The following is a 19,568-nucleotide window of genomic DNA, read 5'->3' on the forward strand; positions in this document are numbered from 1 at the left end:
ATGGCTTTATCTTATAGAACTCAAGGTCTCCGTGCTGGGCAAACAGGTTTTGCAGCTGTTTGAGCTAAGATTTCCAAGTTATTCACATAATGAAAACCTATACTTTGTTTCGGTCGAGTTCCCCATTCAAAATGCATGTAACAGTGAGAAACGCACTGTCTTGGCGAAAGAAAACGTTTTTGTACAACTTCATATAAATAGCTGTAACTTTTGATAGAAGACTCGGATACACATGTTTATGGCTTTATCTTATAGAACTCAAGGTCTCCGTGCTGGGAAAACAGGTTTTGCAGCTGTTTGAGCTAAGATTTCCAAGTTATTCACATAATGAAAACCTATACTTTGTTTCGGTCGAGTTCCCCATTCAAAATGCATGTAACAGTGAGAAACGCACTGTCTTGGCAAAAGAAAGCTATTTTGTACAACTTCATATAAATAGCTGTAACTTTTGATAGAAGACTCGGATACACATGTTTATGGCTTTATCTTATAGAACTCAAGGTCTCCGTGCTGGGCAAATAGGTTTTGCAGCTGTTTGAGCTAAGATTTCCAAGTTATTCACATAATGAAAACCTATACTTTGTTTCGGTCGAGTTCCCCATTCAAATGCATGTAACAGTGAGAAACGCACTGTCTTGGCGAAAGAAAGCGTTTTTGTACAACTTCATATAAATAGCTGTAACTTTTGATAGAAGACTCAGACAAACATGTTTATGGCTTTATCTTATAGAACTCAAGGTCTCCGTGCTGGGAAAACAGGTTTTGCAGCTGTTTGAGCTAAGATTTCCAAGTTATTCACATAATGAAAACTTATACTTTGTTTCGGTGGAGTTCCCCATTCAAATGCATGTAACAGTGAGAAACGCACTGTCTTGGCGAAAGAAAGCGTTTTTGTACAACTTCATATGAATAGCTGTAACTTTTGATAGAAGACTCGGATACACATGTTTATGGCTTTATCTTATAGAACTCAAGGTTCCCGTGCTGGGCAAACAGGTTTTGCAGCTGTTTGAGCTAAGATTTCCAAGTTATTCACATAATGAAAACTTATACTTTGTTTCGGTCGAGTTCCCCATTCAAATGCATGTAACAGTGAGAAACGCACTGTCTTGGCGAAAGAAAGCGTTTTTGTACAACTTCATATAAATAGCTGTAACTTTTGATAGAAGACTCAGACAAACATGTTTATGGCTTTATCTTATAGAACTCAAGGTCTCCGTGCTGGGAAAACAGGTTTTGCAGCTGTTTGAGCTAAGATTTCCAAGTTATTCACATAATGAAAACTTATACTTTGTTTCGGTGGAGTTCCCCATTCAAATGCATGTAACAGTGAGAAACGCACTGTCTTGGCGAAAGAAAGCGTTTTTGTACAACTTCATATGAATAGCTGTAACTTTTGATAGAAGACTCGGATACACATGTTTATGGCTTTATCTTATAGAACTCAAGGTTCCCGTGCTGGGCAAACAGGTTTTGCAGCTGTTTGAGCTAAGATTTCCAAGTTATTCACATAATGAAAACTTATACTTTGTTTCGGTCGAGTTCCCCATTCAAATGCATGTAACAGTGAGAAACGCACTGTCTTGGCGAAAGAAAGCGTTTTTGTACAACTTCATATAAATAGCTGTAACTTTTGATAGAAGACTCAGACAAACATGTTTATGGCTTTATCTTATAGAACTCAAGGTCTCCGTGCTGGGAAAACAGGTTTTGCAGCTGTTTGAGCTAAGATTTCCAAGTTATTCACATAATGAAAACTTATACTTTGTTTCGGTGGAGTTCCCCATTCAAATGCATGTAACAGTGAGAAACGCACTGTCTTGGCGAAAGAAAGCGTTTTTGTACAACTTCATATGAATAGCTGTAACTTTTGATAGAAGACTCGGATACACATGTTTATGGCTTTATCTTATAGAACTCAAGGTTCCCGTGCTGGGCAAACAGGTTTTGCAGCTGTTTGAGCTAAGATTTCCAAGTTATTCACATAATGAAAACTTATACTTTGTTTCGGTCGAGTTCCCCATTCAAATGCATGTAACAGTGAGAAACGCACTGTCTTGGCGAAAGAAAGCGTTTTTGTACAACTTCATATAAATAGCTGTAACTTTTGATAGAAGACTCAGACAAACATGTTTATGGCTTTATCTTATAGAACTCAAGGTCTCCGTGCTGGGAAAACAGGTTTTGCAGCTGTTTGAGCTAAGATTTCCAAGTTATTCACATAATGAAAACTTATACTTTGTTTCGGTGGAGTTCCCCATTCAAATGCATGTAACAGTGAGAAACGCACTGTCTTGGCGAAAGAAAGCGTTTTTGTACAACTTCATATGAATAGCTGTAACTTTTGATAGAAGACTCGGATACACATGTTTATGGCTTTATCTTATAGAACTCAAGGTTCCCGTGCTGGGCAAACAGGTTTTGCAGCTGTTTGAGCTAAGATTTCCAAGTTATTCACATAATGAAAACTTATACTTTGTTTCGGTCGAGTTCCCCATTCAAATGCATGTAACAGTGAGAAACGCACTGTCTTGGCGAAAGAAAGCGTTTTTGTACAACTTCATATAAATAGCTGTAACTTTTGATAGAAGACTCAGACAAACATGTTTATGGCTTTATCTTATAGAACTCAAGGTCTCCGTGCTGGGAAAACAGGTTTTGCAGCTGTTTGAGCTAAGATTTCCAAGTTATTCACATAATGAAAACTTATACTTTGTTTCGGTGGAGTTCCCCATTCAAATGCATGTAACAGTGAGAAACGCACTGTCTTGGCGAAAGAAAGCGTTTTTGTACAACTTCATATAAATAGCTGTAACTTTTGATAGAAGACTCGGATACACATGTTTATGGCTTTATCTTATAGAACTCAAGGTTCCCGTGCTGGGCAAACAGGTTTTGCAGCTGTTTGAGCTAAGATTTCCAAGTTATTCACATAATGAAAACTTATACTTTGTTTCGGTCGAGTTCCCCATTCAAATGCATGTAACAGTGAGAAACGCACTGTCTTGGCGAAAGAAAGCGTTTTTGTACAACTTCATATAAATAGCTGTAACTTTTGATAGAAGACTCAGACAAACATGTTTATGGCTTTATCTTATAGAACTCAAGGTCTCCGTGCTGGGAAAACAGGTTTTGCAGCTGTTTGAGCTAAGATTTCCAAGTTATTCACATAATGAAAACTTATACTTTGTTTCGGTGGAGTTCCCCATTCAAATGCATGTAACAGTGAGAAACGCACTGTCTTGGCGAAAGAAAGCGTTTTTGTACAACTTCATATGAATAGCTGTAACTTTTGATAGAAGACTCGGATACACATGTTTATGGCTTTATCTTATAGAACTCAAGGTTCCCGTGCTGGGCAAACAGGTTTTGCAGCTGTTTGAGCTAAGATTTCCAAGTTATTCACATAATGAAAACCTATACTTTGTTTCGGTCGAGTTCCCCATTCAAATGCATGTAACAGTGAGAAACGCACTGTCTTGGCGAAAGAAAGCGTTTTTGTACAACTTCATATAAATAGCTGTAACTTTTGATAGAAGACTCGGATACACATGTTTATGGCCTTATATTATAGAACTCAAGGTCTCCGTGCTGGGAAAACAGGTTTTGCAGCTGTTTGAGCTAAGATTTCCAAGTTATTCACATAATGAAACCTTATACTTTGTTTCGGTCGAGTTCCCCATTCAAATGCATGTAACAGTGAGAAACGCACTGTCTTGGCGAAAGAAAGCGTTTTTGTACAACTTCATAGAAATAGCTGTAACTTTTGATAGAAGACTCGGATACACATGTTTATGGCTTTATCTTATAGAACTCAAGGACTCCGTGCTGGGCAAACAGGTTTTGCAGCTGTTTGAGCTAAGATTTCCAAGTTATTCACATAATGAAAACCTATACTTTGTTTCGGTCGAGTTCCCCATTCAAATGCATGTAACAGTGAGAAACGCACTGTCTTGGCGAAAGAAAGCGTTTTTGTACAACTTCATAGAAATAGCTGTAACTTTTGATAGAAGACTCGGATACACATGTTTATGGCTTTATCTTATAGAACTCAAGGTCTCCGTGCTGGGCAAACAGGTTTTGCAGCTGTTTGAGCTAAGATTTCCAAGTTATTCACATAATGAAAACTTATACTTTGTTTCGGTCGAGTTCCCCATTCAAATGCATGTAACAGTGAGAAACGCACTGTCTTGGCGAAAGAAAGCGTTTTTGTACAACTTCATATAAATAGCTGTAACTTTTGATAGAAGACTCGGATACACATGTTTATGGCCTTATATTATAGAACTCAAGGTCTCCGTGCTGGGAAAACAGGTTTTGCAGCTGTTTGAGCTAAGATTTCCAAGTTATTCACATAATGAAACCTTATACTTTGTTTCGGTCGAGTTCCCCATTCAAATGCATGTAACAGTGAGAAACGCACTGTCTTGGCGAAAGAAAGCGTTTTTGTACAACTTCATAGAAATAGCTGTAACTTTTGATAGAAGACTCGGATACACATGTTTATGGCTTTATCTTATAGAACTCAAGGACTCCGTGCTGGGCAAACAGGTTTTGCAGCTGTTTGAGCTAAGATTTCCAAGTTATTCACATAATGAAAACCTATACTTTGTTTCGGTCGAGTTCCCCATTCAAATGCATGTAACAGTGAGAAACGCACTGTCTTGGCGAAAGAAAGCGTTTTTGTACAACTTCATAGAAATAGCTGTAACTTTTGATAGAAGACTCGGATACACATGTTTATGGCTTTATCTTATAGAACTCAAGGTCTCCGTGCTGGGCAAACAGGTTTTGCAGCTGTTTGAGCTAAGATTTCCAAGTTATTCACATAATGAAAACTTATACTTTGTTTCGGTCGAGTTCCCCATTCAAATGCATGTAACAGTGAGAAACGCACTGTCTTGGCGAAAGAAAGCGTTTTTGTACAACTTCATATAAATAGCTGTAACTTTTGATAGAAGACTCAGACAAACATGTTTATGGCTTTATCTTATAGAACTCAAGGTCTCCGTGCTGGGCAAACAGGTTTTGCAGCTGTTTGAGCTAAGATTTCCAAGTTATTCACATAATGAAAACCTATACTTTGTTTCGGTCGAGTTCCCCATTCAAAATGCATGTAACAGTGAGAAACGCACTGTCTTGGCGAAAGAAAACGTTTTTGTACAACTTCATATAAATAGCTGTAACTTTTGATAGAAGACTCGGATACACATGTTTATGGCTTTATCTTATAGAACTCAAGGTCTCCGTGCTGGGAAAACAGGTTTTGCAGCTGTTTGAGCTAAGATTTCCAAGTTATTCACATAATGAAAACCTATACTTTGTTTCGGTCGAGTTCCCCATTCAAAATGCATGTAACAGTGAGAAACGCACTGTCTTGGCAAAAGAAAGCTATTTTGTACAACTTCATATAAATAGCTGTAACTTTTGATAGAAGACTCGGATACACATGTTTATGGCTTTATCTTATAGAACTCAAGGTCTCCGTGCTGGGCAAATAGGTTTTGCAGCTGTTTGAGCTAAGATTTCCAAGTTATTCACATAATGAAAACCTATACTTTGTTTCGGTCGAGTTCCCCATTCAAATGCATGTAACAGTGAGAAACGCACTGTCTTGGCGAAAGAAAGCGTTTTTGTACAACTTCATATAAATAGCTGTAACTTTTGATAGAAGACTCAGACAAACATGTTTATGGCTTTATCTTATAGAACTCAAGGTCTCCGTGCTGGGAAAACAGGTTTTGCAGCTGTTTGAGCTAAGATTTCCAAGTTATTCACATAATGAAAACTTATACTTTGTTTCGGTGGAGTTCCCCATTCAAATGCATGTAACAGTGAGAAACGCACTGTCTTGGCGAAAGAAAGCGTTTTTGTACAACTTCATATGAATAGCTGTAACTTTTGATAGAAGACTCGGATACACATGTTTATGGCTTTATCTTATAGAACTCAAGGTTCCCGTGCTGGGCAAACAGGTTTTGCAGCTGTTTGAGCTAAGATTTCCAAGTTATTCACATAATGAAAACTTATACTTTGTTTCGGTCGAGTTCCCCATTCAAATGCATGTAACAGTGAGAAACGCACTGTCTTGGCGAAAGAAAGCGTTTTTGTACAACTTCATATAAATAGCTGTAACTTTTGATAGAAGACTCAGACAAACATGTTTATGGCTTTATCTTATAGAACTCAAGGTCTCCGTGCTGGGAAAACAGGTTTTGCAGCTGTTTGAGCTAAGATTTCCAAGTTATTCACATAATGAAAACTTATACTTTGTTTCGGTGGAGTTCCCCATTCAAATGCATGTAACAGTGAGAAACGCACTGTCTTGGCGAAAGAAAGCGTTTTTGTACAACTTCATATGAATAGCTGTAACTTTTGATAGAAGACTCGGATACACATGTTTATGGCTTTATCTTATAGAACTCAAGGTTCCCGTGCTGGGCAAACAGGTTTTGCAGCTGTTTGAGCTAAGATTTCCAAGTTATTCACATAATGAAAACTTATACTTTGTTTCGGTCGAGTTCCCCATTCAAATGCATGTAACAGTGAGAAACGCACTGTCTTGGCGAAAGAAAGCGTTTTTGTACAACTTCATATAAATAGCTGTAACTTTTGATAGAAGACTCAGACAAACATGTTTATGGCTTTATCTTATAGAACTCAAGGTCTCCGTGCTGGGAAAACAGGTTTTGCAGCTGTTTGAGCTAAGATTTCCAAGTTATTCACATAATGAAAACTTATACTTTGTTTCGGTGGAGTTCCCCATTCAAATGCATGTAACAGTGAGAAACGCACTGTCTTGGCGAAAGAAAGCGTTTTTGTACAACTTCATATGAATAGCTGTAACTTTTGATAGAAGACTCGGATACACATGTTTATGGCTTTATCTTATAGAACTCAAGGTTCCCGTGCTGGGCAAACAGGTTTTGCAGCTGTTTGAGCTAAGATTTCCAAGTTATTCACATAATGAAAACTTATACTTTGTTTCGGTCGAGTTCCCCATTCAAATGCATGTAACAGTGAGAAACGCACTGTCTTGGCGAAAGAAAGCGTTTTTGTACAACTTCATATAAATAGCTGTAACTTTTGATAGAAGACTCAGACAAACATGTTTATGGCTTTATCTTATAGAACTCAAGGTCTCCGTGCTGGGAAAACAGGTTTTGCAGCTGTTTGAGCTAAGATTTCCAAGTTATTCACATAATGAAAACTTATACTTTGTTTCGGTGGAGTTCCCCATTCAAATGCATGTAACAGTGAGAAACGCACTGTCTTGGCGAAAGAAAGCGTTTTTGTACAACTTCATATGAATAGCTGTAACTTTTGATAGAAGACTCGGATACACATGTTTATGGCTTTATCTTATAGAACTCAAGGTTCCCGTGCTGGGCAAACAGGTTTTGCAGCTGTTTGAGCTAAGATTTCCAAGTTATTCACATAATGAAAACTTATACTTTGTTTCGGTCGAGTTCCCCATTCAAATGCATGTAACAGTGAGAAACGCACTGTCTTGGCGAAAGAAAGCGTTTTTGTACAACTTCATATAAATAGCTGTAACTTTTGATAGAAGACTCAGACAAACATGTTTATGGCTTTATCTTATAGAACTCAAGGTCTCCGTGCTGGGAAAACAGGTTTTGCAGCTGTTTGAGCTAAGATTTCCAAGTTATTCACATAATGAAAACTTATACTTTGTTTCGGTGGAGTTCCCCATTCAAATGCATGTAACAGTGAGAAACGCACTGTCTTGGCGAAAGAAAGCGTTTTTGTACAACTTCATATGAATAGCTGTAACTTTTGATAGAAGACTCGGATACACATGTTTATGGCTTTATCTTATAGAACTCAAGGTTCCCGTGCTGGGCAAACAGGTTTTGCAGCTGTTTGAGCTAAGATTTCCAAGTTATTCACATAATGAAAACTTATACTTTGTTTCGGTCGAGTTCCCCATTCAAATGCATGTAACAGTGAGAAACGCACTGTCTTGGCGAAAGAAAGCGTTTTTGTACAACTTCATATAAATAGCTGTAACTTTTGATAGAAGACTCAGACAAACATGTTTATGGCTTTATCTTATAGAACTCAAGGTCTCCGTGCTGGGAAAACAGGTTTTGCAGCTGTTTGAGCTAAGATTTCCAAGTTATTCACATAATGAAAACTTATACTTTGTTTCGGTGGAGTTCCCCATTCAAATGCATGTAACAGTGAGAAACGCACTGTCTTGGCGAAAGAAAGCGTTTTTGTACAACTTCATATGAATAGCTGTAACTTTTGATAGAAGACTCGGATACACATGTTTATGGCTTTATCTTATAGAACTCAAGGTTCCCGTGCTGGGCAAACAGGTTTTGCAGCTGTTTGAGCTAAGATTTCCAAGTTATTCACATAATGAAAACCTATACTTTGTTTCGGTCGAGTTCCCCATTCAAATGCATGTAACAGTGAGAAACGCACTGTCTTGGCGAAAGAAAGCGTTTTTGTACAACTTCATATAAATAGCTGTAACTTTTGATAGAAGACTCGGATACACATGTTTATGGCCTTATATTATAGAACTCAAGGTCTCCGTGCTGGGAAAACAGGTTTTGCAGCTGTTTGAGCTAAGATTTCCAAGTTATTCACATAATGAAACCTTATACTTTGTTTCGGTCGAGTTCCCCATTCAAATGCATGTAACAGTGAGAAACGCACTGTCTTGGCGAAAGAAAGCGTTTTTGTACAACTTCATAGAAATAGCTGTAACTTTTGATAGAAGACTCGGATACACATGTTTATGGCTTTATCTTATAGAACTCAAGGACTCCGTGCTGGGCAAACAGGTTTTGCAGCTGTTTGAGCTAAGATTTCCAAGTTATTCACATAATGAAAACCTATACTTTGTTTCGGTCGAGTTCCCCATTCAAATGCATGTAACAGTGAGAAACGCACTGTCTTGGCGAAAGAAAGCGTTTTTGTACAACTTCATATAAATAGCTGTAACTTTTGATAGAAGACTCAGACAAACATGTTTATGGCTTTATCTTATAGAACTCAAGGTCTCCGTGCTGGGAAAACAGGTTTTGCAGCTGTTTGAGCTAAGATTTCCAAGTTATTCACATAATGAAAACTTATACTTTGTTTCGGTGGAGTTCCCCATTCAAATGCATGTAACAGTGAGAAACGCACTGTCTTGGCGAAAGAAAGCGTTTTTGTACAACTTCATATGAATAGCTGTAACTTTTGATAGAAGACTCGGATACACGTTTATGGCTTTATCTTATAGAACTCAAGGTTCCCGTGCTGGGAAAACAGGTTTTGCAGCTGTTTGAGCTAAGATTTCCAAGTTATTCACATAATGAAAACTTATACTTTGTTTCGGTGGAGTTCCCCATTCAAATGCATGTAACAGTGAGAAACGCACTGTCTTGGCGAAAGAAAGCGTTTTTGTACAACTTCATATGAATAGCTGTAACTTTTGATAGAAGACTCGGATACACATGTTTATGGCTTTATCTTATAGAACTCAAGGTTCCCGTGCTGGGCAAACAGGTTTTGCAGCTGTTTGAGCTAAGATTTCCAAGTTATTCACATAATGAAAACCTATACTTTGTTTCGGTCGAGTTCCCCATTCAAATGCATGTAACAGTGAGAAACGCACTGTCTTGGCGAAAGAAAGCGTTTTTGTACAACTTCATATAAATAGCTGTAACTTTTGATAGAAGATTCAGACAAACATGTTTATGGCCTTATATTATAGAACTCAAGGTCTCCGTGCTGGGCAAATAGGTTTTGCAGCTGTTTGAGCTAAGATTTCCAAGTTATTCACATAATGAAAACCTATACTTTGTTTCGGTCGAGTTCCCCATTCAAATGCATGTAACAGTGAGAAACGCACTGTCTTGGCGAAAGAAAACGTTTTTGTACAACTTCATATAAATAGCTGTAACTTTTGATAGAAGACTCAGACAAACATGTTTATGGCCTTATATTATAGAACTCAAGGTCTCCGTGCTGGGAAAACAGGTTTTGCAGCTGTTTGAGCTAAGATTTCCAAGTTATTCACATAATGAAACCTTATACTTTGTTTCGGTCGAGTTCCCCATTCAAATGCATGTAACAGTGAGAAACGCACTGTCTTGGCGAAAGAAAGCGTTTTTGTACAACTTCATAGAAATAGCTGTAACTTTTGATAGAAGACTCGGATACACATGTTTATGGCTTTATCTTATAGAACTCAAGGTCTCCGTGCTGGGCAAACAGGTTTTGCAGCTGTTTGAGCTAAGATTTCCAAGTTATTCACATAATGAAAACTTATACTTTGTTTCGGTCGAGTTCCCCATTCAAATGCATGTAACAGTGAGAAACGCACTGTCTTGGCGAAAGAAAGCGTTTTTGTACAACTTCATATAAATAGCTGTAACTTTTGATAGAAGACTCAGACAAACATGTTTATGGCTTTATCTTATAGAACTCAAGGTCTCCGTGCTGGGCAAACAGGTTTTGCAGCTGTTTGAGCTAAGATTTCCAAGTTATTCACATAATGAAAACCTATACTTTGTTTCGGTGGAGTTCCCCATTCAAAATGCATGTAACAGTGAGAAACGCACTGTCTTGGCGAAAGAAAACGTTTTTGTACAACTTCATATAAATAGCTGTAACTTTTGATAGAAGACTCGGATACACATGTTTATGGCTTTATCTTATAGAACTCAAGGTCTCCGTGCTGGGAAAACAGGTTTTGCAGCTGTTTGAGCTAAGATTTCCAAGTTATTCACATAATGAAAACCTATACTTTGTTTCGGTCGAGTTCCCCATTCAAAATGCATGTAACAGTGAGAAACGCACTGTCTTGGCAAAAGAAAGCTATTTTGTACAACTTCATATAAATAGCTGTAACTTTTGATAGAAGACTCGGATACACATGTTTATGGCTTTATCTTATAGAACTCAAGGTCTCCGTGCTGGGCAAATAGGTTTTGCAGCTGTTTGAGCTAAGATTTCCAAGTTATTCACATAATGAAAACCTATACTTTGTTTCGGTCGAGTTCCCCATTCAAATGCATGTAACAGTGAGAAACGCACTGTCTTGGCGAAAGAAAGCGTTTTTGTACAACTTCATATAAATAGCTGTAACTTTTGATAGAAGACTCAGACAAACATGTTTATGGCTTTATCTTATAGAACTCAAGGTCTCCGTGCTGGGAAAACAGGTTTTGCAGCTGTTTGAGCTAAGATTTCCAAGTTATTCACATAATGAAAACTTATACTTTGTTTCGGTGGAGTTCCCCATTCAAATGCATGTAACAGTGAGAAACGCACTGTCTTGGCGAAAGAAAGCGTTTTTGTACAACTTCATATGAATAGCTGTAACTTTTGATAGAAGACTCGGATACACATGTTTATGGCTTTATCTTATAGAACTCAAGGTTCCCGTGCTGGGCAAACAGGTTTTGCAGCTGTTTGAGCTAAGATTTCCAAGTTATTCACATAATGAAAACTTATACTTTGTTTCGGTCGAGTTCCCCATTCAAATGCATGTAACAGTGAGAAACGCACTGTCTTGGCGAAAGAAAGCGTTTTTGTACAACTTCATATAAATAGCTGTAACTTTTGATAGAAGACTCAGACAAACATGTTTATGGCTTTATCTTATAGAACTCAAGGTCTCCGTGCTGGGCAAACAGGTTTTGCAGCTGTTTGAGCTAAGATTTCCAAGTTATTCACATAATGAAAACCTATACTTTGTTTCGGTGGAGTTCCCCATTCAAAATGCATGTAACAGTGAGAAACGCACTGTCTTGGCGAAAGAAAACGTTTTTGTACAACTTCATATAAATAGCTGTAACTTTTGATAGAAGACTCGGATACACATGTTTATGGCTTTATCTTATAGAACTCAAGGTCTCCGTGCTGGGAAAACAGGTTTTGCAGCTGTTTGAGCTAAGATTTCCAAGTTATTCACATAATGAAAACCTATACTTTGTTTCGGTCGAGTTCCCCATTCAAAATGCATGTAACAGTGAGAAACGCACTGTCTTGGCAAAAGAAAGCTATTTTGTACAACTTCATATAAATAGCTGTAACTTTTGATAGAAGACTCGGATACACATGTTTATGGCTTTATCTTATAGAACTCAAGGTCTCCGTGCTGGGCAAATAGGTTTTGCAGCTGTTTGAGCTAAGATTTCCAAGTTATTCACATAATGAAAACCTATACTTTGTTTCGGTCGAGTTCCCCATTCAAATGCATGTAACAGTGAGAAACGCACTGTCTTGGCGAAAGAAAGCGTTTTTGTACAACTTCATATAAATAGCTGTAACTTTTGATAGAAGACTCAGACAAACATGTTTATGGCTTTATCTTATAGAACTCAAGGTCTCCGTGCTGGGAAAACAGGTTTTGCAGCTGTTTGAGCTAAGATTTCCAAGTTATTCACATAATGAAAACTTATACTTTGTTTCGGTGGAGTTCCCCATTCAAATGCATGTAACAGTGAGAAACGCACTGTCTTGGCGAAAGAAAGCGTTTTTGTACAACTTCATATGAATAGCTGTAACTTTTGATAGAAGACTCGGATACACATGTTTATGGCTTTATCTTATAGAACTCAAGGTTCCCGTGCTGGGCAAACAGGTTTTGCAGCTGTTTGAGCTAAGATTTCCAAGTTATTCACATAATGAAAACTTATACTTTGTTTCGGTCGAGTTCCCCATTCAAATGCATGTAACAGTGAGAAACGCACTGTCTTGGCGAAAGAAAGCGTTTTTGTACAACTTCATATAAATAGCTGTAACTTTTGATAGAAGACTCAGACAAACATGTTTATGGCTTTATCTTATAGAACTCAAGGTCTCCGTGCTGGGAAAACAGGTTTTGCAGCTGTTTGAGCTAAGATTTCCAAGTTATTCACATAATGAAAACTTATACTTTGTTTCGGTCGAGTTCCCCATTCAAATGCATGTAACAGTGAGAAACGCACTGTCTTGGCGAAAGAAAGCGTTTTTGTACAACTTCATATAAATAGCTGTAACTTTTGATAGAAGACTCAGACAAACTTGTTTATGGCTTTATCTTATAGAACTCAAGGTCTCCGTGCTGGGAAAACAGGTTTTGCAGCTGTTTGAGCTAAGATTTCCAAGTTATTCACATAATGAAAACTTATACTTTGTTTCGGTCGAGTTCCCCATTCAAATGCATGTAACAGTGAGAAACGCACTGTCTTGGCGAAAGAAAGCGTTTTTGTACAACTTCATATGAATAGCTGTAACTTTTGATAGAAGACTCGGATACACATGTTTATGGCTTTATCTTATAGAACTCAAGGTTCCCGTGCTGGGCAAACAGGTTTTGCAGCTGTTTGAGCTAAGATTTCCAAGTTATTCACATAATGAAAACCTATACTTTGTTTCGGTCGAGTTCCCCATTCAAATGCATGTAACAGTGAGAAACGCACTGTCTTGGCGAAAGAAAGCGTTTTTGTACAACTTCATATAAATAGCTGTAACTTTTGATAGAAGACTCGGATACACATGTTTATGGCCTTATATTATAGAACTCAAGGTCTCCGTGCTGGGAAAACAGGTTTTGCAGCTGTTTGAGCTAAGATTTCCAAGTTATTCACATAATGAAACCTTATACTTTGTTTCGGTCGAGTTCCCCATTCAAATGCATGTAACAGTGAGAAACGCACTGTCTTGGCGAAAGAAAGCGTTTTTGTACAACTTCATATGAATAGCTGTAACTTTTGATAGAAGACTCGGATACACATGTTTATGGCTTTATCTTATAGAACTCAAGGTTCCCGTGCTGGGCAAACAGGTTTTGCAGCTGTTTGAGCTAAGATTTCCAAGTTATTCACATAATGAAAACCTATACTTTGTTTCGGTCGAGTTCCCCATTCAAATGCATGTAACAGTGAGAAACGCACTGTCTTGGCGAAAGAAAGCGTTTTTGGACAACTTCATATAAATAGCTGTAACTTTTGATAGAAGACTCGGATACACATGTTTATGGCCTTATATTATAGAACTCAAGGTCTCCGTGCTGGGAAAACAGGTTTTGCAGCTGTTTGAGCTAAGATTTCCAAGTTATTCACATAATGAAACCTTATACTTTGTTTCGGTCGAGTTCCCCATTCAAATGCATGTAACAGTGAGAAACGCACTGTCTTGGCGAAAGAAAGCGTTTTTGTACAACTTCATATAAATAGCTGTAACTTTTGATAGAAGACTCGGATACACATGTTTATGGCTTTATCTTATAGAACTCAAGGTCTCCGTGCTGGGCAAACAGGTTTTGCAGCTGTTTGAGCTAAGATTTCCAAGTTATTCACATAATGAAAACCTATACTTTGTTTCGGTCGAGTTCCCCATTCAAATGCATGTAACAGTGAGAAACGCACTGTCTTGGCGAAAGAAAGCGTTTTTGTACAACTTCATATAAATAGCTGTAACTTTTGATAGAAGATTCAGACAAACATGTTTATGGCCTTATATTATAGAACTCAAGGTCTCCGTGCTGGGCAAATAGGTTTTGTAGCTGTTTGAGCTAAGATTTCCAAGTTATTCACATAATGAAAACCTATACTTTGTTTCGGTCGAGTTCCCCATTCAAATGCATGTAACAGTGAGAAACGCACTGTCTTGGCGAAAGAAAACGTTTTTGTACAACTTCATATAAATAGCTGTAACTTTTGATAGAAGACTCAGACAAACATGTTTATGGCCTTATATTATAGAACTCAAGGTCTCCGTGCTGGGAAAACAGGTTTTGCAGCTGTTTGAGCTAAGATTTCCAAGTTATTCACATAATGAAACCTTATACTTTGTTTCGGTCGAGTTCCCCATTCAAATGCATGTAACAGTGAGAAACGCACTGTCTTGGCGAAAGAAAGCGTTTTTGTACAACTTCATAGAAATAGCTGTAACTTTTGATAGAAGACTCGGATACACATGTTTATGGCTTTATCTTATAGAACTCAAGGTCTCCGTGCTGGGCAAACAGGTTTTGCAGCTGTTTGAGCTAAGATTTCCAAGTTATTCACATAATGAAAACTTATACTTTGTTTCGGTCGAGTTCCCCATTCAAATGCATGTAACAGTGAGAAACGCACTGTCTTGGCGAAAGAAAGCGTTTTTGTACAACTTCATATAAATAGCTGTAACTTTTGATAGAAGACTCAGACAAACATGTTTATGGCTTTATCTTATAGAACTCAAGGTCTCCGTGCTGGGCAAACAGGTTTTGCAGCTGTTTGAGCTAAGATTTCCAAGTTATTCACATAATGAAAACCTATACTTTGTTTCGGTCGAGTTCCCCATTCAAAATGCATGTAACAGTGAGAAACGCACTGTCTTGGCGAAAGAAAACGTTTTTGTACAACTTCATATAAATAGCTGTAACTTTTGATAGAAGACTCGGATACACATGTTTATGGCTTTATCTTATAGAACTCAAGGTCTCCGTGCTGGGAAAACAGGTTTTGCAGCTGTTTGAGCTAAGATTTCCAAGTTATTCACATAATGAAAACCTATACTTTGTTTCGGTCGAGTTCCCCATTCAAAATGCATGTAACAGTGAGAAACGCACTGTCTTGGCAAAAGAAAGCTATTTTGTACAACTTCATATAAATAGCTGTAACTTTTGATAGAAGACTCGGATACACATGTTTATGGCTTTATCTTATAGAACTCAAGGTCTCCGTGCTGGGCAAATAGGTTTTGCAGCTGTTTGAGCTAAGATTTCCAAGTTATTCACATAATGAAAACCTATACTTTGTTTCGGTCGAGTTCCCCATTCAAATGCATGTAACAGTGAGAAACGCACTGTCTTGGCGAAAGAAAGCGTTTTTGTACAACTTCATATAAATAGCTGTAACTTTTGATAGAAGACTCAGACAAACATGTTTATGGCTTTATCTTATAGAACTCAAGGTCTCCGTGCTGGGAAAACAGGTTTTGCAGCTGTTTGAGCTAAGATTTCCAAGTTATTCACATAATGAAAACTTATACTTTGTTTCGGTGGAGTTCCCCATTCAAATGCATGTAACAGTGAGAAACGCACTGTCTTGGCGAAAGAAAGCGTTTTTGTACAACTTCATATGAATAGCTGTAACTTTTGATAGAAGACTCGGATACACATGTTTATGGCTTTATCTTATAGAACTCAAGGTTCCCGTGCTGGGCAAACAGGTTTTGCAGCTGTTTGAGCTAAGATTTCCAAGTTATTCACATAATGAAAACTTATACTTTGTTTCGGTCGAGTTCCCCATTCAAATGCATGTAACAGTGAGAAACGCACTGTCTTGGCGAAAGAAAGCGTTTTTGTACAACTTCATATAAATAGCTGTAACTTTTGATAGAAGACTCAGACAAACATGTTTATGGCTTTATCTTATAGAACTCAAGGTCTCCGTGCTGGGAAAACAGGTTTTGCAGCTGTTTGAGCTAAGATTTCCAAGTTATTCACATAATGAAAACTTATACTTTGTTTCGGTGGAGTTCCCCATTCAAATGCATGTAACAGTGAGAAACGCACTGTCTTGGCGAAAGAAAGCGTTTTTGTACAACTTCATATGAATAGCTGTAACTTTTGATAGAAGACTCGGATACACATGTTTATGGCTTTATCTTATAGAACTCAAGGTTCCCGTGCTGGGCAAACAGGTTTTGCAGCTGTTTGAGCTAAGATTTCCAAGTTATTCACATAATGAAAACTTATACTTTGTTTCGGTCGAGTTCCCCATTCAAATGCATGTAACAGTGAGAAACGCACTGTCTTGGCGAAAGAAAGCGTTTTTGTACAACTTCATATAAATAGCTGTAACTTTTGATAGAAGACTCAGACAAACATGTTTATGGCTTTATCTTATAGAACTCAAGGTCTCCGTGCTGGGAAAACAGGTTTTGCAGCTGTTTGAGCTAAGATTTCCAAGTTATTCACATAATGAAAACTTATACTTTGTTTCGGTGGAGTTCCCCATTCAAATGCATGTAACAGTGAGAAACGCACTGTCTTGGCGAAAGAAAGCGTTTTTGTACAACTTCATATGAATAGCTGTAACTTTTGATAGAAGACTCGGATACACATGTTTATGGCTTTATCTTATAGAACTCAAGGTTCCCGTGCTGGGCAAACAGGTTTTGCAGCTGTTTGAGCTAAGATTTCCAAGTTATTCACATAATGAAAACTTATACTTTGTTTCGGTCGAGTTCCCCATTCAAATGCATGTAACAGTGAGAAACGCACTGTCTTGGCGAAAGAAAGCGTTTTTGTACAACTTCATATAAATAGCTGTAACTTTTGATAGAAGACTCAGACAAACATGTTTATGGCTTTATCTTATAGAACTCAAGGTCTCCGTGCTGGGAAAACAGGTTTTGCAGCTGTTTGAGCTAAGATTTCCAAGTTATTCACATAATGAAAACTTATACTTTGTTTCGGTGGAGTTCCCCATTCAAATGCATGTAACAGTGAGAAACGCACTGTCTTGGCGAAAGAAAGCGTTTTTGTACAACTTCATATGAATAGCTGTAACTTTTGATAGAAGACTCGGATACACATGTTTATGGCTTTATCTTATAGAACTCAAGGTTCCCGTGCTGGGCAAACAGGTTTTGCAGCTGTTTGAGCTAAGATTTCCAAGTTATTCACATAATGAAAACTTATACTTTGTTTCGGTCGAGTTCCCCATTCAAATGCATGTAACAGTGAGAAACGCACTGTCTTGGCGAAAGAAAGCGTTTTTGTACAACTTCATATAAATAGCTGTAACTTTTGATAGAAGACTCAGACAAACATGTTTATGGCTTTATCTTATAGAACTCAAGGTCTCCGTGCTGGGAAAACAGGTTTTGCAGCTGTTTGAGCTAAGATTTCCAAGTTATTCACATAATGAAAACTTATACTTTGTTTCGGTGGAGTTCCCCATTCAAATGCATGTAACAGTGAGAAACGCACTGTCTTGGCGAAAGAAAGCGTTTTTGTACAACTTCATATGAATAGCTGTAACTTTTGATAGAAGACTCGGATACACATGTTTATGGCTTTATCTTATAGAACTCAAGGTTCCCGTGCTGGGCAAACAGGTTTTGCAGCTGTTTGAGCTAAGATTTCCAAGTTATTCACATAATGAAAACTTATACTTTGTTTCGGTCGAGTTCCCCATTCAAATGCATGTAACAGTGAGAAACGCACTGTCTTGGCGAAAGAAAGCGTTTTTGTACAACTTCATATAAATAGCTGTAACTTTTGATAGAAGACTCAGACAAACATGTTTATGGCTTTATCTTATAGAACTCAAGGTCTCCGTGCTGGGAAAATAGGTTTTGCAGCTGTTTGAGCTAAGATTTCCAAGTTATTCACATAATGAAAACTTATACTTTGTTTCGGTGGAGTTCCCCATTCAAATGCATGTAACAGTGAGAAACGCACTGTCTTGGCGAAAGAAAGCGTTTTTGTACAACTTCATATGAATAGCTGTAACTTTTGATAGAAGACTCGGATACACATGTTTATGGCTTTATCTTATAGAACTCAAGGTTCCCGTGCTGGGCAAACAGGTTTTGCAGCTGTTTGAGCTAAGATTTCCAAGTTATTCACATAATGAAAACTTATACTTTGTTTCGGTCGAGTTCCCCATTCAAATGCATGTAACAGTGAGAAACGCACTGTCTTGGCGAAAGAAAGCGTTTTTGTACAACTTCATATAAATAGCTGTAACTTTTGATAGAAGACTCAGACAAACATGTTTATGGCTTTATCTTATAGAACTCAAGGTCTCCGTGCTGGGCAAACAGGTTTTGCAGCTGTTTGAGCTAAGATTTCCAAGTTATTCACATAATGAAAACCTATACTTTGTTTCGGTGGAGTTCCCCATTCAAAATGCATGTAACAGTGAGAAACGCACTGTCTTGGCGAAAGAAAACGTTTTTGTACAACTTCATATAAATAGCTGTAACTTTTGATAGAAGACTCGGATACACATGTTTATGGCTTTATCTTATAGAACTCAAGGTCTCCGTGCTGGGAAAACAGGTTTTGCAGCTGTTTGAGCTAAGATTTCCAAGTTATTCACATAATGAAAACCTATACTTTGTTTCGGTCGAGTTCCCCATTCAAAATGCATGTAACAGTGAGAAACGCACTGTCTTGGCAAAAGAAAGCTATTTTGTACAACTTCATATAAATAGCTGTAACTTTTGATAGAAGACTCGGATACACATGTTTATGGCTTTATCTTATAGAACTCAAGGTCTCCGTGCTGGGCAAATAGGTTTTGCAGCTGTTTGAGCTAAGATTTCCAAGTTATTCACATAATGAAAACCTATACTTTGTTTCGGTCGAGTTCCCCATTCAAATGCATGTAACAGTGAGAAACGCACTGTCTTGGCGAAAGAAAGCGTTTTTGTACAACTTCATATAAATAGCTGTAACTTTTGATAGAAGACTCAGACAAACATGTTTATGGCTTTATCTTATAGAACTCAAGGTCTCCGTGCTGGGAAAACAGGTTTTGCAGCTGTTTGAGCTAAGATTTCCAAGTTATTCACATAATGAAAACTTATACTTTGTTTCGGTGGAGTTCCCC

This window comes from Diplotaxodon limnothrissa, linkage group LG13 (assembly GCF_057381915.1).
Source record: "Diplotaxodon limnothrissa isolate DT_005_m linkage group LG13, D_limnothrissa_male_GT1.1, whole genome shotgun sequence".
Lineage (NCBI taxonomy): Eukaryota > Metazoa > Chordata > Actinopteri > Cichliformes > Cichlidae > Diplotaxodon > Diplotaxodon limnothrissa.